The 27,063-nt window shown below is 40.1% G+C and overlaps 1 protein-coding gene across 1 annotated transcript in view; it reads right to left on the reverse strand.

The window, feature by feature from the left end:
• The window catches only part of LYRM7 (LYR motif containing 7), a 248,132-nt gene that overhangs the window by 198,165 nt on the left and 22,904 nt on the right, over positions 1-27,063 (reverse strand). The window contains exons 2-4 of the transcript XR_015166910.1: positions 18,524-18,602; positions 18,059-18,227; positions 6,876-6,939 (exon numbers count right to left, since the gene is read on the reverse strand). The gene's annotated coding sequence lies outside the window, so the exon portion shown is untranslated. The remainder of the gene's footprint in view (positions 1-6,875; positions 6,940-18,058; positions 18,228-18,523; positions 18,603-27,063) is intronic.

The following is a 27,063-nucleotide window of genomic DNA, read 5'->3' on the forward strand; positions in this document are numbered from 1 at the left end:
GAATTCTAATCTGTTATCAGTGGAGCCAACAGAGGGTGACAGTGAGGGTATTTATCCAGTAACTATGGCCTATTATGTGCCGGACATCCCAGTAGACACTGGTGAAAGACGGGGAGTAATACAGTGATTCTGGCCTCAAGAAAGTCAGAATAAAGGTAGTTCAGATGGTAAGGAATCCGCCTGTAATGAGGGAGTCGTGGGTTCAGTTATTGGGTCAGGAAGATCCCCTGGAGAAGGGAATGGCTACCCACTCCAGTATTCCTACCTGGAGAATTCTATGGACAGAGGAGCCTGGTGGGCTACAGTCCATGGGGTCACAAAGAGTCAGACATGACTGAGTGACTAACACTTTCACATCATAAATGAGCAAGGAAAGAACAATTTTAAAATCTGGGCTACACTGCTTTTTTTATCGTGCAGCATGCCACTCTTTACTTTAAGCTATTGGTTCCCAAACTATGGACCCTGGCCCAGAAACATTAGCATCAGCTGAAACTTGTCAAAATGCCAATTTTCATATCCCAGTTTACACTTACTGGATCATAATCTGGGGATGGGGCCAAACAATGCATGTTTTAACATGTCCTCTAACTGGTACTAATAATGAACACTAAAATTTGAGAACTACTTATCTAGGCCAACTCCTTGTCTTTTCACTATACACACCAATACTTCAACCATGACTAAATCATGTCTTCTGAGTTACTCATTAGTTTATGGAAATAACAAAGTGATACAATGGTTATAAACATTAAACAGGAGCTCTCAGATTTAACATTTTTTCACTTAAATGCTAATATATCCCTCCATCAATTTATGGTCCTGGTATAGTGTCTTCTGTGGCAGGTTTTTTTTTTTCCCCTCTTTCTTCTGTAATACTAGTCAAAGTGCTTGACACTGGGTTAAACTATAACATTTAAAACATGAACATATATAAATATAAAATGATTTTTAAATAGTTTAAAAAACTTCAGTGATCCCTGGCATATTGTTTGCTATAAAATTAATTTTAGTCTAAAAGATTTACAACCATAGCATAAACTCTGGCTTCTGGTAGACTAATAAAAGTCAGTATGAAGAGGAGGTAGACATAAAGAGTACAGAGTCAACTAGATCTGCTTCCTGGGTGGCTCAAATGGTAAAGAATCTGCCTGCAATGCAAGAGACCTGAGTTTGATCACTAGGTTGGGAAGATCTCTTGGAGAAGGGCATGGCAACCCACTCCAGTATTCTTGCCAGGAGAATCCCATGGACAGAGGAGCCTGGAGGGCTACAGCCCATGGAGTTGCAAAGAGTAGGAGACCACCGAGTGACCAACAGTTTCACATTCACATTTTCTCCTCCAAAGTAATATTTGGTGATGTCATCCTATTTCATAATCAGGAGTGGATATCAGCATCTCTGAATACTCAGACCACTTCAAAGAAGAAAAATAAGTACAACTAGTCAGACTTCACTTTATTTGTTGAAGTCTTTTAGGGTGTTTCATGAAATGGGTGGACCTGTCGTCATTACATGTCAATCCCACATGCCTGTTCAGCGTAAATATTTGCCTTAGAAGAGAGAGGCAAGATCGTGGCTATGTGCATCTGCTGATTTCTCAGTCAAGTCATGTTAGTGAAACTACCAAAGTAACTTCCTTCCTCTCTGATTTCCTTTGAGGAAGAGATTTTTAAAAAGTTAGAATATATTAAATAGGAGCCCCTCCCCCATCCCCATAGAACCTCATCAATTCAGAAGTTCAGAGGTGAGTATAGAAGTGAAGAATTTGAGATGAGACATTTTGCCTTTTCTTTCTAATTTTCTTGCTTGACACCAATTCATCAGTCATATAGAACCCTTGGCTAGAAAATCATAAACATAATAACCAGTCTATCTAGGAATTTCACTCTTTAAATATATATTTAAGTAAGCAAAATTTAACCACATATTTTGTTACAATATATTCTACATAGGAATTCTTTGTGTTCTGGGTTATTTTGCTGCCTTTCCTGCCTTCTCATTTTGGGTCATTTATCTTTTTATTAGATCTCTCCACATCCAGTCCAAGAAGTAAACATTTTGCAGGATATATCTATGGCAGAATCAGTTTGTTGCAAGATCAATGGGACAACCTTCTTTCCTATAAACAGAACCAAAATCAACAAGTTCCCTTGGTATCTCTAATTTTCTTGAAGACAGCTCTAGTCTTTCCCATTCTATTGTTTTCCTCTATTTCTTTGCATTGATCACTGAGTAAGGCTTTCTTATCTCTTCTTGCTATTCTTTGGAACTCTGCATTCAAAAGGGTATATCTTTCCTTTTCTCTTGGCCTTTCGCTTCTCTTTTCATAGCTGTTTGTAAGGCCTCCTCAGACAACCATTTTGCCTTTTTGCATTTCTTTTTCTTGGGGATGGTCTTGATCCCTATCTCCTGTACAGTGTCACAAACCTCCATCCATAGTTCTTCAGGCACTCTGTCTGTCAGATCTAATCCGTTGAATCTATTTGTCACTTCCACTATATAGTCGTAAGGGATTTGATTTAGGTCATACCTGAATGGTCCAGTGGTTTTCTCTACTTTCTTCAATTTGAATCCCAATTTGGCAATAAGGAGTTCATGATCAGAGCTACAGTCAGCTCCCGGTCTTGATTTTGCTGGCTGTATAGAGCTTCTCCATCTTTGGCTCCAAAGAATATAATCAACCTGATTTTGTATTGACCATCTGGTGATGTCCATAAGTAGAGTGTTCTCGTGCTGTTGGAAGATGGTATTTGCTATGACCAGTGCGTTCTCTTGGCAAAACTCTGTTAGCCTTTGCCCCTTCTTCATTTGTACTCTAAGGCCAAATTTGCCTGTTACTCCAGGTGTTTCTTGACTTCCTACTTTTGCATTCCAGTCCCCTATAATGAAAAGGACATCTTTTTTGGGTGTTAGTTCTAGAAGGTCTTGTAGGTCTTCATAGAACCATTCAACTTCAGCTTCTTCAGCATTATTGGTCGGGGCACAGACTTAGATTATTGTGATATTGAATGGTTTGCCTTGGAAACAAACAGATCATTCTGTCGTTTTTGAGACTGCATCCAAGTACTTCATTTTGGACTCTTTTGTTGACTATGATGGCTACTCTATTTTTTCTAAGGGACTCTTGCCCACAGTAGTAGATATAATGGTCATCTGAATTAAATTCACCCATTCCAGTCTATTTTAGTTTGCTGATTCCTAAAATGTCGATGTTCACTCTTGTCATTTTTTTGACCACTTTCAATTTTCCTTGATTCATGGACCTAACATTCCAGGTTCCTATGCAATATTGCTCTTTACAGCATTAGACTTTACTTCTATCACCAGTCACAATAAAATGGGAAAGACTAGAGATCTCTTCAAGAAAATTAGAGACACCATGGAAATTTTCATGTAAAGATGGACACAATAAAAGATAGAAATGGTATTGACCTAACAGAAGCAGAAGATATTAAGAAGAGGTGGCAAGAATACACAGAAAAACCATACAAAAAAGATCTTCACAACCTGATAATAACGATGGTGTGATCACTCACCTAAAGCCAGACATCCTGGAATGTTAAGTCAAGTGGGCCTTAGGAAGCATCACTATGAAAAAAGCTAGTGGAGGTGATGGAATTCCAGTTGAGCTATTTCAAATCCTAAAAGATGATGCTAAGAAAGTGCTGCACTCAATGTTCCAGCCAATTTGGAAAACTCAGCAGTGATCAGAGGACTAGAAAATGTCATTTTTCATTTTAATCCCAAAGAAAGGCAATGCCAAAGAATGTTTAAAATACTGCACAATTGCATTAGTCTCACACACTAGCAAAGTAATATTCATTGTTCTCCAAGCCAGGCTTCAACAGTACGTGAACCGTGAACTTCCAGATGTTCAAGCTGGATTTAGAAAAGGCAAAGGAACCAGAGATCAAATTGCCAACATCAACTGGATCACTGAAAAAGCAAGAGAGTTCTAGAAAAACATCTACTTCTGCTTTATTGACTATGCTAAAGCCTTTGACTGTGTGGATCACAACAAACTGTGGAAAATTCCTCAAGAAATGGGAATACCAGACCATCTTACCTGCCTCCTGAGAAATATGTATGCAGGTCAAGAAACAACAGTTAGAACTGGACATGGAACAACAGATTGGTTCCAAATAGAAAAAGGAGTACCTCAAGGCTGTGTATTGTCACCCTGCTTATTTAACTTATATGCAGCTTACATCATGAGAAACACTGGGCTGGATGAACCACAAGCTGGAATCAAGATTGCTGGGAGAAATATCAATAACATCAGATATGCAGATAACACCACTCTTATGGCAGAAAGCAAAGAAGAACTAAAGAGCCCCTTGATAAAAGTGAAAGAGGAGAGTGAAAAAGTTGGCTTAAAACTCAACATTCAGAAAACAGATCATGGCATTTGGTCCCATCACTTCATGGCAAATAGACGAGGAAACAGTGGCTGACTTTATTTTTGGGGGCTCCAAAATCACTGCAGATGGCTGATCGCAGACATGAAATTAAAAGACGCTTGCTCCGTGGAAGAAAAGCTATGACAAACCTAGACAACTTATTAAAAAGCAGAGACATTACTTTGCCAACAAAGGTCCATCTAGTTATAGCTATGGTTTTCCCAGTGGTCATGTATGGATGTGAGAGTTGGACTATAAAGAAAGCTGAGCACCAAAGAATTGATGCTTTTGAACTGTGGTGTTGGAGATGACTCCGAGAGTCCTGTAGACAGCAAGGAGATCCAACCATTACATCCTAGAGGAAGTCGGTCCTGAATATTCATTGGAAGGACTGATGCTAAAGCTGAAACTCCAATACTTTGGCCACCTGATGTGAAGAACTGACTCATTGGAAAAGATCCTGATGCTGGGAAAGATTGACGGCAGGAGGAGAAGGGGACAACAGAAGATGAGATGGTTGGATGGCATCACCGACTTGATGGACATGAGTCTGAGTAAACTCCAGGAGCTGGTGTTTTACAGGGAGGCCTGGCATGCTGTAGTCCATGGGGTCGCAAAGATTTGGACGCAACTGAGCGACTGACCTTAATTAACAAGTGGTCTCAGAGGAAGGGAGTCTCCACCCACAGTTCATGAGGATGAATCATAACTGGTCTATGTTAGCCATGGAAATTTCACTTCATTTGGCAGTAAGTGGTCTGGAGTCAGCCCTAGACCCAGTTCTGACTAATGAGATAGAAGAGAGAGTTTGAACAATGAAGATACTCAGTATTCAGAGAAAGAGATCATGAAGCATAGTATCTACTTGACACAATCATAAAATTAAATCTGAAAGGTAAAACAATTTGTGTGAGGGAACCTAAATTACATAGGGCAGATCCAGAACACTGACTGGTGAGAGGATAGAGGATCACAGAAGGCTCTCCAGAGATGTACTCTTTGTAGCTTTTTAGTTCATAGATCAAACAGCCATTGGTGTGAAGTCTAGAATTAGGTTGAAGATTTCGGAATACTGTGAAGGCGTCCCCTCTGACTCCTAGAGTGAAAGTGTTAGTTACTCTGTTGTGTCTGACTTTTTATGACCCCATGGACTGTAACCTGACAGGCTCCTCTGACCATGGGATTCTCCAGGCAAGAATACTGGTGTGGGTTGCCAACCCCTTCACCAGGGGATCTTCCCAACTCAGGGACTGAACCTGGGTCTCCTGCATTGCAGGCAGATTCTTTACCATCTGAGACACCAGGGAAGCCCAAAGTGCTTAGCTTTTCAGGCAAAAGAATTAAAAGGACCAGTCATATTATGTATAGGACTAGAAAGCTGAGTGATCAGATGACGGAGAAGATCTGTAGCCTTTATTATGAAGGCCTAAAACAATAACCAGGAAATCCACAGTCATACTGATGCTGGAGGGTTAATATGGAAGAACTCTAGAACCTTCAGCCTACGTCAAAGAGAAGCAATCATTTTCCTCCTATGTATTAGCCAACTCTTTTGCTCCCATCTACCCTGAACACTCAAGAAGCTGCATATTGGAAGTGAATGAGTGAGACTTTCTAGAGTGAATTTTCCAGTTTAGCATCCCAGAGGTTATCATGACTGTGCTGTGCTACCTAATGGGGAGAGTGAAGTGGTAGGGAGTGAAATCATAATTCAAACCTCACAGTAACAAGCATTTCATTAGAAATTGCAGACACCCCTCTGCTTAAATTTCATGAAGCAACATACTCTCTCAAACACGGATAAAAACATGATGTCCCTTTTTTTTAACAGAGAAATCACAACTCTGCTTAGCAAATTTAACAAAGATTAGATAAAGTCACTGATTTATGATAAAAAAATATATACAGGTAATGTCTACTTTAGAGAACTTTGGTCTTTTAGAAATATTTAAGAAAATAAGTTAATTCATCTTTTAGTACAGTCAGTAATTCACCAGTTTTTTGGGGGGGAGTTTGATTTTGGCTATAGCTAACCTCAACATCTGGTTGTCAATGTTGATCACTGGGAAGGCTCTGCCTTTATGGCAACGGGGTAAGATATCCTGTACCTTTTGCTCAATTTTGCTGTGATTTTAAGACTGCTTTAAAGATAAAGTCTACTTAAAAAAAAAAGAACTCTCATTCACCATGACAACTGAGTAGATTTCAAATGTGATTTAAAAAAAAAAAAACCTGTTCTTGAAATTAGAATGGACTGAATCAAACTCTCCTCCAAATATGTTACTTACAATATTCTGAGGATTAGTGAATTATCCTATCAAGTCTCTGGAAATAGGAAACTGCCAAAGACCAGGGAAGAAAGCATCTTCTTTTGTTTTTGTTCTGGACAATACCAGTCCTCTAGGGCAGTAAGGAAAGGACAGCAAACTCAGCTGTAAATATCAAGAGTAGTTCTAGTTCTGGCAAACTTACCTGGGGCTCCAGCATGGTGACCTTCAACCATTCTTCAGTTCAAGGCTCTTCCATGAAGAATGCACTGAGTCAATCACAAGAAACAATGCATAAAGAAAACAACATGATATATTAGACTTCAGCCAAACAAAGCCAACAGACAAACAGTACTACAGCCCCCAAAGATTTCTCTCGATTGGCTTTAGTGTTAAAGCCACTCTTTTTTTTTTTTTTAAATAAGCTCCAAATTCTTTCCTCATAGGATCACCACTTTGTTTTCTGTACAAAGGCCTCTCAAACTCCCCTACCATATACTTAAACTTTTACTAAGAGGTCAAATCGAATCTTATGCTAAGTGTTTTATAAAAAATTAATAAATAAATAGGGTGGGAGGAAACTTTTGGATGTGATGGATATTTTATGGCACTCATTGTGGTGATGGTTTTATGAATGTGCACTTATGTCCAAACTCAAGTTGCAAATATTCAATATGTACAGCTTTTTGCATGTCAATCACAAATTAAAAAAAACAAATCTCCAAAGAAAATCAACTCCTTCCCAAATCTTCAAAAGGAACTGATTGAACCACATTTAATTCTACCTAGTATCTCATTTTAACCTCATTATCATATTACATATTCCACCACAGAGGTACATTTGAAGGTTCACTCTTTATTGAGAGGACTGAATTCTACTTGACAAACTTCCTACTGTGCTCTTATATGACACAATTTCATGACTGCAATAAAACAAAGCATAGTCATCTCTCTCTCTCTCCTCTCCTTCCAAATACTGTTCCTTCCTTTGTCATAATAGATTCTCCTTTTGAAAATTCTCTTTGATCAGTACAATTCATTCAATTATTTTGTGTCAGCTTTATTGAGGTATTATTTACATGCAATCGTGTACAATTTTAAGTGCACACTGCAGTGAGTTTTGACAAATGTATACAATGGTAAATACTGTTACAATCAAGATATGGAGAATTTCCATCACCCCTAAAGTTCCTTCATGCACTTTTGTGGTCAATCCACTTCCCTCACCCAAACCAATGACAAGTACTTAGCTTTCTTTCACTATACTTTCACCTCTTCTAAAAGTTCGCATGAAGGGAATCAAAGCATGTGGTCTTTAAGTATGGTTTCTTTCACTTAGCACAAGACTTTCAAGATTCATCCCTGTTGCACTCATCATATGGTAAGTATACGTTTAGCATTTTAACAAACTGTCAAACTTCCCCAAGTGGTTGTCACATTTTACACCTCCACTAGCAACACTGAGAGTTTCTGTTATCCACAATTATTGCCAAAATTTGATACCATTAAACTTTTTAATATTAACCATTCAAGTGGATGTGCAGTGGCATCTCACTATGAATTTAAGTCTATCATCTTGCTATCTGATTTTATTTGTCCTGTTTTTCATGGTTCTATTTCTCCTCTGTTTCTGTCTTCTTTTGAATTTGTTGATTTATTAATTATTGTTTCTGATATACCTCAACAAACCTCAAATGACTTCCAATCAAGGCCAATTACTTATAACTCTAAAGACTTTATTCAGTTAATGGGAACTTAGTTTATTTCATGGCCCATTATTTTAAAATGGATCTGAGACTTTAACCACACACGATCAATAAAAAAGAGAGGCTGGTGCTTGCATTAAGGAAAGGGTAAGGATCAGTAGAGCGGTGGTGAGGAAAGCACAAATGTGGCAACAGAGCTGCTGAAAATTCAGCTGTTTGTTTTTAGTGCTACTACACGGTGTGGTGCTTTTGAGCTGTGGTGTTGGAGAAGACTCTTGAGAGTCCCTTGGAATGCAAGGAGGTCCAACCAGTCCATCCTAAAGGAGATCAGTCCTGGGTGTTCTTTGGAAGGACTGATGCTGAAGCTGAAACTCCAATACTTTGGCCACCTCATGCGAAGAGTTGACTCATTGGAAAAGACTCTGATGCTGGGAGGGATTGGGGCAGGGGGAGAAGGGGACAACAGAGGATGAGATGGCTGGATGGTATCACTGACTCGACGCACACGAGTTTGAGTAAACTCCAGGAGTTGGTGATGGACGGGGAGGCCTGGCGTGCTGCGATTCATGGGGTCGCAAAGAGTCGGACATGACTGAGCGACTGAGCTGAACTGAACTGACTGACACAGTCTTGAGAAAGATTCCCTTTAAGAAAATCATTTAAGTAGGAAAAACAAATATTGTTTTCAAGTACACTCTCTGTGGATGTGACATATTTTATTAAGGGTAAACAAAAAGGAAATAATCTTTAAATAAAATAAAAATAGCTAGATCCAAAGAATGGTGTCATGATTTTTGGTAAAATACAGTGTAAACCCAGGGATTAAATTTGTAGCACAACATAACATGAAGACCTATTCCCTATGAGTTGTACCTGGAGCCACAACAGCAGAAACACAGAATTTCCATATGAATAAGAGAGTGGTAGTTGGAGACACAGCCCCTCCTTCTGCTAAGATGAATCAATTTATGATCAGTGAAACACCAATTAAGGGTGAGAGTGAAACACAGAAATGAAAAAACAAAACAAAAAACACTGACAAAGCAAAACAAGAAACAGTGACCCTCCAGAATAAGAGCAGGGAATTTTTTCTCTCCACAAAACAGGAGCTAGTTCTTCAGCACTGCTTATAACACATCTACAGCTATCTTTCTAAATAGCTCAACTGAAAGTATGTTTATGAATAAAATCCATTATTTAGAGATCAACATGAACAAGTTAAATGGCCATATTTATTTTCTTACAGGGTGGGAAATCATGCTATTTTATCTAGTTGTTATAGTGAATAGATCAAAGCAATTAAGTCATAGGGACGGAAAATTTCCTGGCAAGGAAAGGACTCACCATGAGCAAGGAATACACTCAATTAAGTTTTTCTGATTCATTTCTTCCTTCTTCCCTCCCTCTCACCTTCTCTTCCCTACTTCCTTTCTATCACAGTGTACTGGTGCTCAGTAATAGGCAATTAATTGAAAGCAAAACCAGAATCGGTTAAATTCAGTCAAAATATGGGTATCCCATACATGTTAAAATCAGATAATCTCTGTAAAATAGTCAATCATTTCTTCTTCTTTTGCTTCTTGTCCGACTCCCCTGGAGATATGTAAATTATTGATTCCACCTGGTTTATTGCTGTTTGAGTGCTTATTTTTTCAAGGCAGGTGTAAATAAAGCTAAGTGACTTTTCAGAAAAGCTGCACAGTAAGGTTATAAAGCTGAAGTGTAATTCTCCTCTTCCAGATGCCACCCCAGACAGAGAAGTTTACAGAAGGAAACCTACTACAGGACCTTTTGCTGCTGCTTCTGCTGCTAAGTCGCTTCAGTCTTGTCCGACTCTGTGCGACCCCATAGACGGCAGCCCACCAGGCTCCCCCTCCCCCTCCAGGCAAGAACACTGGAGTGGGTTGCCATTTCCTTCTCCAATGCATGAAAGTGAAAAGTGAAAAGGAAGTCGCTCAGTCGTGTCCGACTTTTAGCGACCCCGTGGACTACAGCCTACCAGGCTCCTCCATCCATGGGATTTTCCAGGCAAGAGTACTGGACTGGGGTGCCATTGCCTTCTCTGAGTTTACATCTCTAAATCAGTCCAAAAAAGAGTTATGGGCAAGACTCAAACCCTATATACTTCCCAAGGCATGTGGCATCTTTCTGCTCTAATTAGATACTATATCATGTATAAATTAATGGTTTATTGTGTCTTGAATTAATGTATTATAATTTATAACCTACTAGAAGTTTAAAACAGGACTGAAATACAGAAATAATTATCTCCATTAGTACATTTATGGCATAGCCATAGTTTCTACATGGCCAAGCCATACAAAAACTCAGGTTTGTGCTGGATAATGGTCCAGGCATAATAAACTCTGAGTATAGTTATCAGTGAGCACAAGTTAGATATTGTACTCTGTAAAATAACAAAAATTACCAGATAAGCCATGATAATCTGGAGAAAAAAATCAATTCCTTAAGTTAAAGCCTGTAAGATTTCCCAGTTAGTTATTAGTATTAACAGCAATTTCCCAGGACTTTTATTAAGGAATACTGAGTTCCAGTTCTCACGTAGTCTCCACAAGATCAGTCAACAACCATGCTGGCATCCCCTTGAACTATGGAATCATCTTGATTAACTGACCTCTCAGGGGAAAAATATACCAACGTAGCCAAGGTGAGAAACAACAAATGCAACAGAAACTAACACAATGCCATAAAGCAATTATACTCCAATAAAAAATAACAAATGGAAAACAACAGCAACAAAACCCCAAGCAAATGCGTGTTTAGACTCCTTTTGGTGTAGTTAAAAAGCCTGACATTGAAATCCAGTGGACATGGGTTCCACCCTCAGTCTGTCAGTTACCACCAGTTCAGTTCAGTTCACTCAGTCGTGTCCAACTCTTTGCAACCCCCTGGACAGCAGCACACCAGCCTCCCTATTCAACGCCAGCTCCCAGATTTTACTCAAACTCATGTCCTTGGACTCAGTGATGCTATCCAACAATCTCATCCTCTGTCGTCCCCTTCTCCTGCCTTTAATCTTTCCCAGCACCAGGGTTTTAAAATGAGTCAGTTCTTTGCAGCAGGTGGCCAAAGTATTGGAGTTTCAGCTTTAGCATTAGTCCTTCCAATGAATATTCAGGACTGATTTCCTCTAGGATGGACTGGTTGGATCTTCTTGCTGTCCAAGTGATTCTCAAGAGTCTTCTCCAACACCACAGTTCAAAAGCATCAGTTCTTCAGCACTCAGCTTTCTTTATAGTCCAACTCTCACATCCATACATGACCACTGGAAAAATCATAGCCTTGACTAGATGGACCTTTGTTGGCAAAGTAATGTCTCTGTTTTTTTTTTTTTTTTTTTTAATATGCTGTTTAGGTTGATCATTGCTTTTCTTCCAAGGAGCAAGTGTCTTTTAATTTCATGGCTGCAGTCACCATCTGCAGTGATTTTGGAGCCGCCAAAAATAAAGTCTGTCACTGTTTCTACTGTTTCTCCATCTATTTGCCATGAAGTGATGGGACCAGATGCCATGATCTTAGTTTTCTGAATGTTGAGCTTTAAGCCAACTTTTTCACTCTCCTCTTTCACTGTCATCAAGAGGCTCTTTAGTTCCTCTTCACTTTCTGCCATAAAGGTGGTGTCATTTACATATCTGAAGTTATTATTATTTTTTAAATTTTTTCTTTTTTGTGTGTGTTTTATTTATTAAAAATTAAAAAAAAATTTTATTATTATTTTTTTTTACTTTACAATATTGTATTGGTTTTGCCATACATCAACATGCATCTGCCACGGGTGTACACGTGTTCCCCATCCTGAACCCCCCTCCCACCTCCCTCCCCATACCATCCCTCTGGGTCATCCCAGGGCACCAGCCCCAAGCTTCCTGTATCTTGCATTGAACCTGGACTGGTGATTCATTTCTTATATGATATTATACATGTTTTAATGCCATTCTCCCAAATCATCCACCCCTCCCTCTCCCACAGAGTCCAAAAGACTGTTCTATACATCTGTGTCTCTTTTGTTGTCTCACATACAGGGTTGTCGTTACCATCGTTCTATATTCCATATATATGCGTTAGTATACTGTATTGGTGTTTTTCTTTCTGGCTTACTTCACTCTGTATAATAGGCTCCAATTTCATCCACCTCATTAGAACTGATTCAAATGTATTCTTTTTAATGGCTGAGTAATACTCCATTATGTATAGGTACCACAGCTTTCTTACCCATTCATCTGCTGATGGACATCTAGGTTGCTTCCATGTCCTGGCTATTATAAACAGTGCTGTAATGAATATTAGGGTACATGTGTCTCTTTCAATTCTGGTTTCCTTGGTGTGTATGCCCAGCAGTGGGATTGCTGGGTTGTATGGCAGTCTCCTGGTAATCTTGACTGCAGCTTGTGCTTCCTCCAGCCCAGCATTTCTCATGATGTGCTCTGCATATAAGTTAAATAAGCAGGGTGATAATATACAGCCTTGACATACTCCTTTTCCTATTTGGAACCAGTCTGTTTCATGTCCAGTTCTAACTGTTGCTTCCTGACCTGCATACAGATTTCTCAGGAGACAGGTCAGGTGGTCTGGTATTCCCATCTCTTGAAGAATTTTCCACAGTTTGTTGTGATCCATACAGTCAAAGGCTTTAGCATAGTCAATAAAGCAGAAGTAGATGTTTTTCTGAAATTCTCTTGCTTTTTCAACGATCCAGTGGATGTTGGCATGTGATCTCTTGTTCCTCTGCCTTTTCTAAATCTAGTTCGAACATCTGGAAGATCATGGTTCATGTACTGTTGAAGCCTTGCTTGGAGAATTTTGAGCATTACTTTACTAGCGTATGAGATGAGTGCAATTGTGTGGTAGTTTGAGCATTCTTTGGCATTGCCTTTCTTAGGGACTGGAATGAAAACTGACCTTTTCCAGTCCTGTGGCCACTGGGAGTTTTCCAAATTTGCTGGCATATTGAGTGCAGCACTTTTTCAGAGCATCATCTTTTAGGATTTGAAATGGCTCATCTGGAATTCTATCACCTACACTAGCTTTGTTCATAGGGATGCTTCTTAAGGCCCACTTGACTTCGCACACCAGGAAGTCTTGCTGTAGGCGACTGATATACCATGGTGACTATCTGGGTCATGAAGATCTTTTTTTGGTATGGTTTTTCTGTGTATTCTTGCCACCTCTTCTTAATATCTTCTGCTTCTGTTAGGTTGATACCATTTTTGTCCTTTATTGTGCCCATCTTTACATGGAATGTTCCCTTGGTATCTCTAATTTTCTTGAAGAGATCTCGAGTCTTTCCCATTCTATTGTTTTCCTCTATTTCTTTGCACTGATCACTGAGGAAGGCTTTCTTATCTCTTCTTGCTATTCTTGGAACTCTGAATTCAGAAGCTTATGTCTTTCCTTTTCTCCTTTGCCTTTCACTTCTCTTCTTTCCTCAGCTATTTGTAATGCCTCCTCAGATATCCATTTTGACTTTTTGCATTTCTTTTTTCTTGGTGATAGTCTTGATCCCTGTCTCCTGTACAATGTCACAAACCTCCATCCATAGTTCTTCAGGCACTCTGTCTATCAGATCTAATTCCTTGAATTTATTTGTCACTTCTACTGTATAACTGTTAGCGATTTGATTAAGGTAATATCTGAATCCTCTAGTAGTTCTCTCTACTTTCTTCAATTTAAGTCTGAATTTGGCAATAAGGCATTCATGATCTGAGCCATAGTCAGCCTCTGGTCTTGTTTTTGCTGGCTGTATAGAGCTTCTCCATCTTTGGCTGCAAAGAATATTATCTGTTTTTGGTGTTGACCATCTCTTGATGTCCACGTGGAGAGTTGTCTCTTGTGTTGTTGGAAGACGGTGTTTGCTATGACCAGTGTGTTCTCTTGGCAAAACTCTGTTAGCCTTTGCCCTTCTTCATTCTGTACTCCAAGGCCAAATTTGCCTGTTACTCCAGGTATTTCTTCCCTTCCTACTTTTGCATTCCAGTCCCCTACAATGAAAAGGGGACATCTTTTTTGGGTGTTAGTTCTAAAAGGTCTTGTAGGTCTACATAGACCCGTTCAGCTTCAGTTTCTTCAGCATTACTGGTCAGGTCATAGAGTTAGATTATTGTGATATTGAATGGTTTGCCTTGGAAACGAACAGAAATCATTCTGTTGTTTTTGAGATTGCATCCAAGTACTTCATTTTGGACTCTTTTGTTGACCATGATGGCTACTCCATTTCTTCTAAGGGATTCTTGCCCACAGTAGTAGATATAATGGTTATCTGAGTTAAATTCACCCATTCCAATGGTTTTAGTTTGCTGATTCCTAAAATGTCAACGTTCACTCTTGCCATCTCCTGTTTGACCACTTCCAATTTGCCTTGATTCATGCCTCCAGGTTCCTATGCAATATTGCTCTTTACAGCATCGGATCTTGCTTCCATCACCAGTCACATCTACAACTGGGTATTGTTTTTGCTTTGGTGCTATGTCTTCATTATTTCTTGAGTTATTTCTCTACTGGTCTCCAGTAGCATATTGGGCACCTACTGATCTGGGGAGTTCATCTTTCAGTGTCCTATCTTTTTGCCTTTTCATACTGCTCATGGGGTTCTCAAGGTAAGAATACTGAAGTAATTTTGCTACTCCCTTCTCCAGTGGACCATATTTTGTCAGAATGCTCCACCTTGACCCATTTGTCTTGGGTGGCCCTACACGGCATGGCTCATAGTTTCATTGAGTCAGACAAGGCTGTGGTCCATGTGATCAGATTGGTTAGTTTTCTGTGACTGTGGCTTTTGGTCTGTCTGCTCTCTGATGGAGAAGGATGAGAGGCTTATGGAAGCTCCTGATGGGAGAGACTGAATGGGTCTTCTGATGGGTTGGGCCATGCTCAGTCAGTCAGTTCAGTGTCTCAGTCATGTCTGACTCTTTGCGACCCCATGAACTGCAGCACACCAGGCCTCGCTGTCCATCACCAACTCCTGGAGTTCACTCAGACTCATGTGCATAGAGTCGGTGATACCATCCAGCCACCTCATCCTCTGTCATCCCCTTCTCTTCCTGGCCCCAATCCCTCCCAGCATCAGGGTCTTTTCCAATGAGTCAACTTTTCACATGAGGTAGCCAAAGTATTGGAGTTTCAGCTTCAGCATCAGTCTTTCCAATGAACACCCAGGACTGGTCTCCTTTAGGATAGACTGGTTGGATCTCCTTGCAGTCCAAGGGACTCACAAGAGTCTTCTCCAGCGCCACAGTTCAAAAGCATCAATTCTTCTGTGCTCAGCTTTCTTCACAGTCCAACTCTCACATCTATACATGACCACTGGAAAAACCATAGCCTTGACTAGACAGACCTTTGTTGGCAAAGTAATATCTCTGCTTTTTAATATTCTATCTAGGTTGGTCATAACTTTCCTTCCAAAGAGTAAGCGTCTTTTAATTTCATGGCTGTAATCACCATCTGCAGTGATTTTGGAGCCCCCCAAAATAAAGTCTGACACTGTTTCCACTGTTTCCCCATATATTTCTCATGTAGTGATTCGATCAGATGCCATGATCTTAGTTTTCTGAATGTTGAACATTAAGCCAACTTTTTCACTTTCCTTTTTCACTTTCATCAAGAGGCTTTTTAGTTCTTCTTCACTTTTTGCCATAAAGATGGTGTCATTTGCATATCTGAGGTTACTGATATTTCTCCCAGCAATCTTGATTCCAGCTTGTGCTTCTTCCAGCCTAGCGTTTCTCAGGATGTACTCTGCATATAAGTTAAATAGCAGGGTCTGCCACCTGCGACAGACTGTGCAGAAGTGCGGCCGAGAGGAGCTACCCCATGCCCGTGGTCAGGGGCAGTGGCAGAGATGAGCTACCCCATTTCCAAGGAGCAGCGGCTGCGTGGGCGCAGTAGGGTGGAGAGGAGCTACTCCATGTTCAAGGTCAGGAGGGGCGACTTCATCCAAGGTAAGGAGCAGCAGCTGCGCTTTGCTGGAGCAGCCGTGAATAGACATCCCACGTCCAAGGCAAGAGAAACCCAAGACGGTAGGTGTTGTGAGAGGGCATCAGAGCGCAGACACACTGAAACCATAATCACAGAAAACTAGCCAATCTGATCACATGGACCACAGCCTTGTCTAACTCAATGAAACTAAGCCATGCCATGTGGGACCACCCAAGATGGACAGGTCATGGTGGAGAGGTTTGACAGAATGTGGTCCAGTGGAGAAGGGAATGGCAAACCACTTCAGTATTCTTGCCTTGAGAACCCCATGTACAGTATGAAAAGGCAAAATGATAGGATACTGAAAGAGGAATTCCCCAGGTTGGTAGGTGCCCAATATGCTACAGGAGATCAGTGGATAAATAACTCCATAAAGAATGAAGGAATGGAGCCAAAGCAAAAACAATACCCCGCTGTGGATGTGACTGGTGATAGAAACAAGGTTCAATGCTGTAAAGAGCAATATTGCATAGGAACCTGGAATGTTAGGTCCATGAATCAAAGCAAATTAGAAGTGGTCAAACAGGAGATGGAAAGAGTGAACACTGACATTCTAGGAATCAGTGAATTAAAATGGACTCGAATGGATGAATTTAACTCAGATGACCATTATATCCACTACTGCGGGCAGGAATCCCTTAGAAGAAATAGAGTAGCCATCATGGTCAACAAAAGAGTCCGAAATGCAGAACTTGGATGCAATCTCAAGAACAACAGAACGATCTCTGTTTATTTCCAAGGCAAACCACTCAATATCATGGTAATCCAAGTCTATGCCCCAACCAGTAACACTGAAGAAGCTGAAGTTGAATGGTTCTATGAAGACTCACAAGACCTTTTAGAACTAACACCCAAAAAAGATGTCCTTTTCATTATAAGGGACTGGAATGCAAAGGTAGGAAGTGAAGAAATACCTGGAGTAACAGGCAAATTTGGCCTTGGAATATGGAATGAAGCAGGGCAAAGGCTAATAGAATTTTGCCAAGAGAACGCACTGGTCATAGCAAACACCCTCTTCCAACAACACAAGAGAAGACTCTACACATGGACATCACCAGATGGGCCATGTTCAGTAAATCTTAAATCCAATTTTCTTTCGATGGGTGGGGCTGTGTTCCCTCCGTGTTATTTACCTGGGGCCAAACAGGGTTGCGAAGAGTCGGACACGACTGAGCGACTGAACTGAACTGAAACTATGGTGGAGATAATGAAGATAATGGCGACCTCCTTCAAAAGGTTCCATGCACTCACTCAGTGCCCCCGACCCTGCAGCAGGCCACCACTGACCCATGCCTCTGCCGGAGACTCCTGGACACTCACAGGCAAGTCTGGGTCAGTCTCCTGTGGGGTCACTGCTCCTTTCTCCTGGGTCCTGGTACACATAAAGTTCTGTTGTGCCCTCCGATAGCCTATTTCCCCAGTCCTGTGTAAGTTCTGGCAGCTCTAAGGTGGGGTCAATGGTGACCTCCTCCAAGAGGGTTTATGCCGTACTCAAGTCTGCTGCGCCCAGAGCCCCTGCCCCTGCGGGGGTCCACTGCTGACCCGTACCTCTACAAGGTATACTCAAACACAGTTCTGCCTCAGTCTCTGCGGGTTCCCTGGGTCCTGGCGTGCACAAGGTTGTTTGAGCCCTCTGAATGTCTCTGGCAGGTATGGGGTTTGATTCTAAACGTGATTTCGCCCCTCCTACCGTGTTGCTGGGTCTTCTCCTTTGCCCTTGGACGTGGGGTATCTCCTCAAAGTCCCTCCAGCACCATGCAGCCACCGCTCCAGTGTCTATCATCTTGCTGGGGCTTCTCTGCCCTGTCAGTTACCACCAATGTGGTCCTAATAAGTCTGTTAACTCTTACGGGTCTTATCTGAAAAACAAAATTGTTGTATGGGATTGCTCTGAGGATTAAATAAGATAATATAGGCATAACACCTATACAGTCGACCTTCAACTAACGACAGCTCTCTCCTTTCATTCTGTTTATATTTCCAACTTCTAGGTTAAAAAGGATTCTTGGTCTTTAAGGTTACATGAAATCTTTCTCTCTCTTCTTCAAAAGCATTTGGCAGATAGGAGGTGCTGAATAAATGTGAACGCTCTGATCTTTACGTGCCTCACCAGGATGCAGGCCTCCACTGAAGCATAACCCCTTTCACATATTACCTGACTTCATCCACACAGCAGCTGTGAAGCAGACCAGTTCTCATGTCCCCATTCCTTACTCCAGAAGCAGTGAGTCAGGCTGAAATAAACAGAGGAGTGCATAAGTGTCTGTAAATGTGGTTTAAACAACACCCATTTCTGGGGCAGATGAACATCAAAGCAGATATACACATTAGAGAGAACAAAATTTTAGAATTTGTGCCCTCTTATTTTTTTTTGTTAAAACTCTTGTTCTGACCACAACTAGAGTCATCATTTTTGTGTGTAAAGACAAGGTTCAGGGTTTACAAAATGATGTTCTTTTAATTTTTCAAGGACAAACTTGAATGCATTTGTATATTACACTTTTTAGCAATAACAGCCAAGATTAGCAGAAAAGAATATAAATTTGCCTCTTTTATTCAAAACATTTATATGCTGTGTAACTTTATAAAGTTAAGTATTGTCAGCCTCACATACTTTGTTTTATTTGGGTTATTCATCAAAGGATATGTGAATAAGAGTCTATTTTAAAACACACTGTCTGAAATAACATTTTTTAAAGGGATAATAGTTTTGAACCCAGTGTATTTTTCATTCATTATAAATCCACTTCTTTATGACTCCCCACCCATCATATGAGTAATAGTCATTATTTCAGGGAGTTGTTGGAGACTTCCTAGAACAAGTAAGTCATTATTCAACTTTGAGCTTCAAAATTAAATTATTCCTTAGTTTACAGTCAGATGATAGTCTTGAGAACCAAGCTTTTCTGGGAGGAATATGTTTTCTAAATTTCAAAATCTTTTTACATTGCAAAAGCAAAACAAGGGTGTCAGAGGTGTTTTTTTTTTGTTTTTTTTCTCGGTCTTAATATACAGAGAAGAAAGGATATCAGGGAAGTCTTGGACATAAAGGATGAAGAAGTCTTTCTAGTGTACAGAGGACTTTGAGAGCTCTGGAGGAGATGAAATTAGGGTAAGTCTCCCTGAGTCCCTGAGATGGAGCCAGATGCTCCTGGACCAAAGATGGTGGGACAGGGAGTGAGATAGCTGGAAGTGAAAAGTCGTGAGAACATACTGCTTTCCCATTTCAGGCTATAGCCAAAAAAAAAAAAAAAGCCTCTGAGTGGTCCTGTAGCCCTTGGATTGGCCACAGTAGAGCAGACACTGTGTATGACATGCTCAGGCGCTCACTCCTCCACTGCCTTGTAGATGGGGAAGGGGTTGGAGGGAGAATGGGGAAGCTGGCAGGCAGCTAATAATTAAGAAACGATTTGCCTTCCAGAGGTTTTGGGAGAAAATAAATGGGGTGGAAAGTGGCTGGGGAGCAGATGGAAAATGCACTGACTCTCAAGGGTTTAGCCATTCAAACACACATCTAGTCTGAAGTCAGTGAGGCCTACCTGAGGTCTAGACATATATCCTCCCATCATCATAGTGTTACTCGAACTCCTTGTGTCAAGAAACCTCACAGAAAGAAAAGGAATGGTGTCCTGAAAGACTAAGCACCCGCCACCCAATAAAACATATTTTAAAATGAAAAAGAATGAGTCATCTTGAATGGGCTGTTTTGTGGTGAAGGCGGTTTAGTGTTTGCTACTGAATGGAGGCTGAATGCTGAAGAATTGATGCTTTTGAACTGTGGTGCTAGAGAAGACTCTCGAGAGTCCCGTGGACTGCAAGGAGATCCAACCAGTCCATCCTAAAGGAAATCAACCCTGAATATTCACTAGAAGGAATGATGCTGAAGCTGAAGTTCTAATGCTTTGGCCACCTCATACGAAGAGCTGACTCAATGGAAAAGATCCTGATGCTGAGAAAGGTTGAGGGCAGGAGGAGAAGGGGGATGACAGAGGACAAGATGAGTATAGCATCACCAACTTAATGGACATGAATCTGAGCAAACTCTGAGAGTAGTGAAGGATAGGGAAGCCTGGCACGCTGCAGTCCATGGGGTTGCAAAGAGTTTGACATGACTTAAAGCTAAGCAACAACACCTGAATGGGAATGGGGGCTATTGAGCAAGGTGAGATAGTCATATAATTAATTAACATGCCTGAATATCTGAGTTGCATCTTTTGCTACTCTTTGGAGAACCAATGAAGTTCTGATTTTCCCAAAGTTCAGGGCTTGCACTGAATGAATAAGAAATCAGAAAGCACTTTACAAGATTATATACTGTGTCAGAATTTTGAAATGTCTTAAATTAACTGTATAAAATGCTACTGAATATTGTTCTATGCATTCACTGTTTTCCTTGATCAGTATTTATTCTTTAGTGAAAATCAAACATTTCCAGATGGAAAGCAATAGATCCTCTACAATATCCTGAAATATTCTGCACTATCCTGAAAGCCAAAGAAGACATAACTCAGAAAGGCATTCAAATTGGTACTTCTAAACATTAAGGGCACCATAAGGGTCTGGAGACTTCCTGATGCACCAGGCTAACCTGTTCATGGCTAGAACTGAAGCAGGGACTATGGAAGTCTAGGGTTGACACCGGAGCAGGATGTTACTCAGAGTTCAGGGCAGCACTTCTTTACAAATCATTTAAGAAGAATGTCAGTGTTTCAACAACCAGCAAGACCATGTATACTGTATCTAATCTGTCTTGGGTGCAACAGAGGAGAGGAGTGGTCACAGCAGCAGTAACAACATTCCTCATCCCCTTAGCAGATAAAACAAAGTGTAGACAATTTGCAGGGCTGAAGCTCCTCATTTCTGGCCCCAGCATCCTGTTTTATTCTCCCGCCTCTGAGAGAAAAGGACCTGGAAGAGGTTCCTGGCTTGGCAGGATTATCAGGGGCTGACCTTGGAGCTACTCTCTGAGGGATGTGTTGATCTTCGCCTGCAAGTGCTCTGTAAGTAACAGCAGCCAATGTCGATGAGAATGAATGATGCATTCATGGTAAATGTGTCTACATGTATGTGTGTTGTGTCTCTTGAGTTTTGGGGCTTCACTTAGCAGAGGGGTCAAACCAATTCATCTTTTTTTTTTTTTTGTCCAAAAGAGCCTAAAGGCATGAATTTGAAGAGGCCCTAAATACGATCAGTCTAACATCCAGATTCCAAAATTAGCAAGCTAGGTGGGAGTTAATTTATATTCTAGAGTATGAGAGCTCCAGCAAGAGAGTCCTTAAAAGGCAAACTGGCAAAACTAAAACATTTATCTGTTTCATGCCCAACACTATTAATCTAAAATGAAGGTGTGTTTTAAATTCAAGACCTTGACCAAATGTACTGAGCATTCTTAAAGGTAACCCAATAAAACCAGTAAATTAAATTGAGTTTCCCCCCAAACAGACCTTAGAGATAATGACCTGAGTACAATAGTTGATTAGGGAGTTGATTCCTGCAGCACCACTGGGGATCGGAAAGGAAGACAAGGAATGAAAGGAAATTAATGCAAAGTAAGATACTATGCAGGTAAGCAGTGTGGGCGGGTGACTGAGGTTCAATCCCACTGGGAATCTCTGAGTGAGGAGATCATCCCTCAGTAAGGTCACCTGAAGGATGAGGAAACTGGTATCTTCAGTTGCCTCCTTCACTGGCTGAGTCTGTCATGGGGGTATCAACTCCCCAACATTCTGACCTGTCCCAAGAAGGGGTTAGGCATGCCAAAGAAAGTTCTCTAAAGGAAAGTAAAAAATACATGCATGTCTCCACAAATGACCCAATTTTGTTTCTTTTAATGGCTGAGTAATATTCCATTGTGTATATACACTATATCTTTCTTATCCATTCATCTGTCGATGGACATTTAGGTTGCTTCCATGTCCTGGCTATTTTAAAGTGCTGCAATGAACACTGGGGTGCATCTGTCTTTTTCAATTCTGTTTTTTTCAGGGTATCTCAGTAGTGGAATTGCTGATATACACACTGCTGCTGCTAAGTCACTTCAGTCGTGTCCGACTCTGTGATTCCCCATAGACGGCAGCCCACCAGGATCCCCAGTCCCTGAGATTCTCCAGACAAGAACTCTGGAGTGGGATATACACACTACCATGTGTAAAATAGACAGCTAGTGAGAACTTGCTGTATAGCACGGGGAGCTCAGCTCAGTGTTCTGTGGTGACCTAGATAGGAGGATGAGGGGAGGGTGGGAAGGAGGTCCAAGAAGGGAGAAATATATGTATATATAATAGCTAATTCTTCAAGAGATGGGAATGGAAAATTCTTCAAGAGATGGGAATACCAGACCACCTGACCTGCCTCTTGAGAAATCTGTATGCAGGTCAGGAAACAACAGTTAGAACTGGACATGGAACAACAGACTGGTCCCAAATAGGAAAAGGAGTACATCAAGGCTGTATTTTGTCACCCTGCTTATTTAACTTATATGCAGAGTACATCATGAGAAACGCTGGGCTGGATGAAGCACAAGCTGGAGTCAAGATTGCTGGGAGAAATATCAATAACCTCAGATATGCAGATGATACCACCCTTATGGCAGAAAGTGAAGAACAGCTAAAGAGCCTCTTGACGAAAATGAAAGAGGACAGTGAAAAAGTTGGCTTAAGGCTCAACATTCAGAAAACTAAGATCATGGCATCTGGTCCCATCACTTAATGGCAAATAGTCGGGAAAACAGCAAACAGTGTCAGACTTTATTTTTTTGGGTTCCAAAATCACTGCAGATGGTGACTGCAGCCATGAAATAAAAAGACGCTTACTCCTTGGAAGAAAAGTTATGACAACCTAGACAGCATATTAAAAAGCAGAGACATTACTTTGCCGACAAAGGTCCATCTAGTCAAGGCTATGGTTTTTCCAGTAGTCATGTACAGATGTGAGAGTTGGACTATAAAGAAAGCTCAGTGCCAAAGAATTGATGCTTTTGAACTGTGGTGTTGGAGAAGACTCTTTAGAGTCCCTTGGACTGCAAGGAGATCCAACCAGCCTATCCTAAAGGAAATCAGTCCTGAACGTTCATTGGAAGGACTAGTGTTGAAGCTGAAACTCCAAAACTTTGGCCGCCTGATGAGAAGAACTGACTCATTGGAAAGACCCTGATGCTGGGAAAGACTGAAGGCAGGAGGAGAAGGGGATGACAGAGGATGAGATTGTTGGATGGCATCACCAACTCAATGAACATGAGTTTGAGTCAACTCTGGGAGTTGGTTTTGGACAGCAGGGACCGCCTGCTGCAGTCCATGGGGTTGCAAAGAGTTGGAACGACTGAGTGACTGAACTGAACTGAATAGCTAATTCACTTCACTGTATAGCAGAAACTAACAATATTGTAAAGCAACTAAACCCAATTAAAAAAATACATGCAGTAGAAGCCATCAGTGTGTACAGGGAATGGAGAGTTAACAATGTGAATATGGCATTTGGGCAACTCAGAATCAGAAAAGAGTAAACCAGGCATTTCTGGAAGCAACAAAAAAGTGTTATAAATGAACACCAGAAGGCAGCAGTGTTCTGATAGAACCAACACAAATGGAAAATATCGGAATTTGGTTAGCTTGTAGATTTAAGCTATCATTCTAACTATTCTTTGACATTCATTTCACTTAACTGAGTAGATCTATTAAGAAGACTGAAAAAGATAAAAATGGTTTGGAAAAAGTTGACTGCTAGAATCCAAAGTCAACTATGAAAGCTAAATCCTTCTCTGTATAACTCTAATGAGATGACATTTAAGGTAGACCAGTTATATTTAAGAAATAAAAAGAAAGCAAATTTTTAAAATCTTTGGTTTCTTAGGTGCTTGAGATTATAGTGCTGGGGAACTGTGGGCTGCATATCTTTAGAAGTGAAACTCAAATTATGTTTATTCATATTTAAGAAATATACTTCTCCTCTCAAATAATTTAAAAATACAATTATGGTTGACCATCATTTAAAAGGGCTGTTTAAACTTAATAGTGGGGCTATTTGGAATAAGGAATTCTTAAAAGTGTCTGAGAGGAAAAGGGTTTGTGTATGTGTGTGTATTTCTTCCTCTTCCTCTCTTTTTCTTTCAACCCAAAGAAACATTAGTCTCAGCATTGACCTCTAGTCACAAACATTATCTCTGGTGTCAGAATAGCTGTGCTTAGTTTATTTCAAAGCTAGAATAAATGTAAGGTCTAGAAAGCTATGGTTTTTCCAGTAGTCATGTATGGGTGTGAGAGTTGGACTATAAAGAAAGCTGGGTGCCAAAGAATTGATGCTTTTGAACTGTGGTGTTGGAGAAGACTTTTGAGAATCCCTTGGACTGCAAGGAGATCCAACCAGTTGATCCTAGAGGGAATCAGTCCTGAATATTCATTGGAAGGACTGATGCTGAAGCTGAAACTCCAATACTTTGGCCACCTGATGCAAAGAACTGACTCACTGGAAAAACCCTGATGCTGGGAAAGATTGAAGGCAGGAGGAGAAGGGGACGACAGAGGATGATATGGTTGGATGGCATCAGAGAATCAATGGACATGAGTTTGAGCAAGCTCCAGGAGTTGGTGGTGGACAGGGAAGCCTGGCATGCTGCAGTCCATGGGGTCGCAAAGAATCGGACACAACTGAGTGATGGAACTGAACTGAGAATTTACAAAAGGGAATATTTGAGAAGGTGCCAGTGCCAGTGGAAAGAAGGATAAGAGACAAAATTTGAAGAGATATTCAAGGATCATGCCCACATGCCCTTCCCAGGAGACTGTACCAGATATCTGGGAAACAGTAACAACCAAATCAGAGAGGCTAATGAACTCCTCAGAAACCAGACGAGTTCTAGACAGTCCTAAAATTACATGTACAGTTCACTGTATGCAAAAGTAGCCTGTACTTATTACAAGGGGATGATTTACAGAAAAGTTTGGATTAATCAAGTGCCTTGATAACATACATTGGAACTGATATGGGCTGATAATAATCGATCTAAAAATGTTAGCTAGTAAACATTTATAAACATTATATACTGCTTAGTGCAGATACTTTAAAATGTTTGAGCATTTTTATGAACCCACATTATTTAGAAAAATAATTTTATAAAATAAAATAGTAAATACATATCTAATACTGCCTGGAATATTGTTATATCTATCCAACACATAAGCAGTATACTAAACAATTAATGAAGCCTACAGAAATTACCATGCAGGTCAATGGGTGAAGAAAAAGATCTGAAAGCAAGAAATATGTTCTTATTGAGAGAAGAATATAGTTGAACATTATGGTATGGATAAAGTGTGGATAGATTTACTTTATGATATGGATAAAGCATAACTGTGACCCCTGCTACTACTCTTAAGTTACAGCAACAAGGGGACTTCTGTGGTGGTCCAATAGTTAAGAATATGCCTTGCAATGCAGGGGATGTGGGTACAACCCCTTGCCAGAGAACTAAGATCCTACATGCCACAACCAGGGAGTCTATGTGCTGTAACGAAAGACCCTACATGATGCCACAAAAATGCCAACTGCTACAACTAGGACCTGATGCAAATAGTAAATATTAAAAAAAATTACAGCAACAAGTAATCCAACATTCTACATTAAAAAAAGAAAAACTTAAGATTAATAGGAGCTATATTTATTTTTATCTAAATACTTAAAAAAATTTTTTTTAATTGGAGGATAATTGCTTTACATTATATTGGTTTCTACTTATATATCAATATGAATCAGCCATAGGTATACATATGTCCTGTCCTTCTTGAACCTCCCTCCCATCTCCCACCCCATTCCACTCTTCTACATTGTCATAGAGCACCGGGTTTGAGCTAACAAAGTTTTGAGCCAATAGGAGCCAATAGAAACTATTTTTAAAGTACAGATTTAATATTTGAACTAGAAGGTTATTTAGCCTACATAAAAGAAACCTGTTACTAACCATTAATAATCACTGATGTCAGTAATATATATAAAAATCAATATTCATTTGGAAGAAAATTTAAACCTAAGAATTTAAACCTAAATTAAAAAGGCCATTTACCAAGTTTTAATTCATAAATATGCCTGAATCCTATGCTTCTATTTGCTAGCTTTGTGCCCATAGAAAATAGGCTATTCTAATTTTCATATTACCAGTAACCTACAGTGATTATAGACTAAACTATTATTATTATTATTTAGATAAGAAAGTATTTATACCAGTACTTGACAGGGAGTAGGGTTCCAAAAAGTTACTTTTACTTAAATAAGTATATTCACATTTTTATGATATGAAAAAATGGTATATGGAAAAATATAAGGATTTGATATTGGATTTCACTTTTCATAAAATAGAGATGTAGTTATGTTTTTTTCAATTTGTATAGGTAAGGGAGTCCACCAGGCCAAAGTTTTGGCTTATGGACCTTTTGAGGAAAACTGTTGTTCCTAGAATTGCCGTATCAAACATTCCATTAGCTAGAGTTCCACAAAAGTGTGTTATTATTTCTCTGTAATGCAATGCTTCAATACCAACTGAAACTTTTATATTAATATTTGGAAGTACTGTTTTATAAATAAGATAAGTAACAATCTTTCTCCATGTTGTGGATTATTTGATATCCTTCAAATCTTTAACAATAGTTTGGGAAGTATTGTGACTCTTATGCATCAAAATGAACCTCAATATAATTAAGACTGTGG

The sequence above is a fragment of the Bos grunniens genome, chromosome 7, assembly GCF_055505025.1.
Source record: "Bos grunniens cultivar Pamir isolate PY7600 chromosome 7, Bosgru_T2T1.0, whole genome shotgun sequence".
In the NCBI taxonomy this organism is placed as follows: Eukaryota; Metazoa; Chordata; class Mammalia; order Artiodactyla; family Bovidae; genus Bos; species Bos grunniens.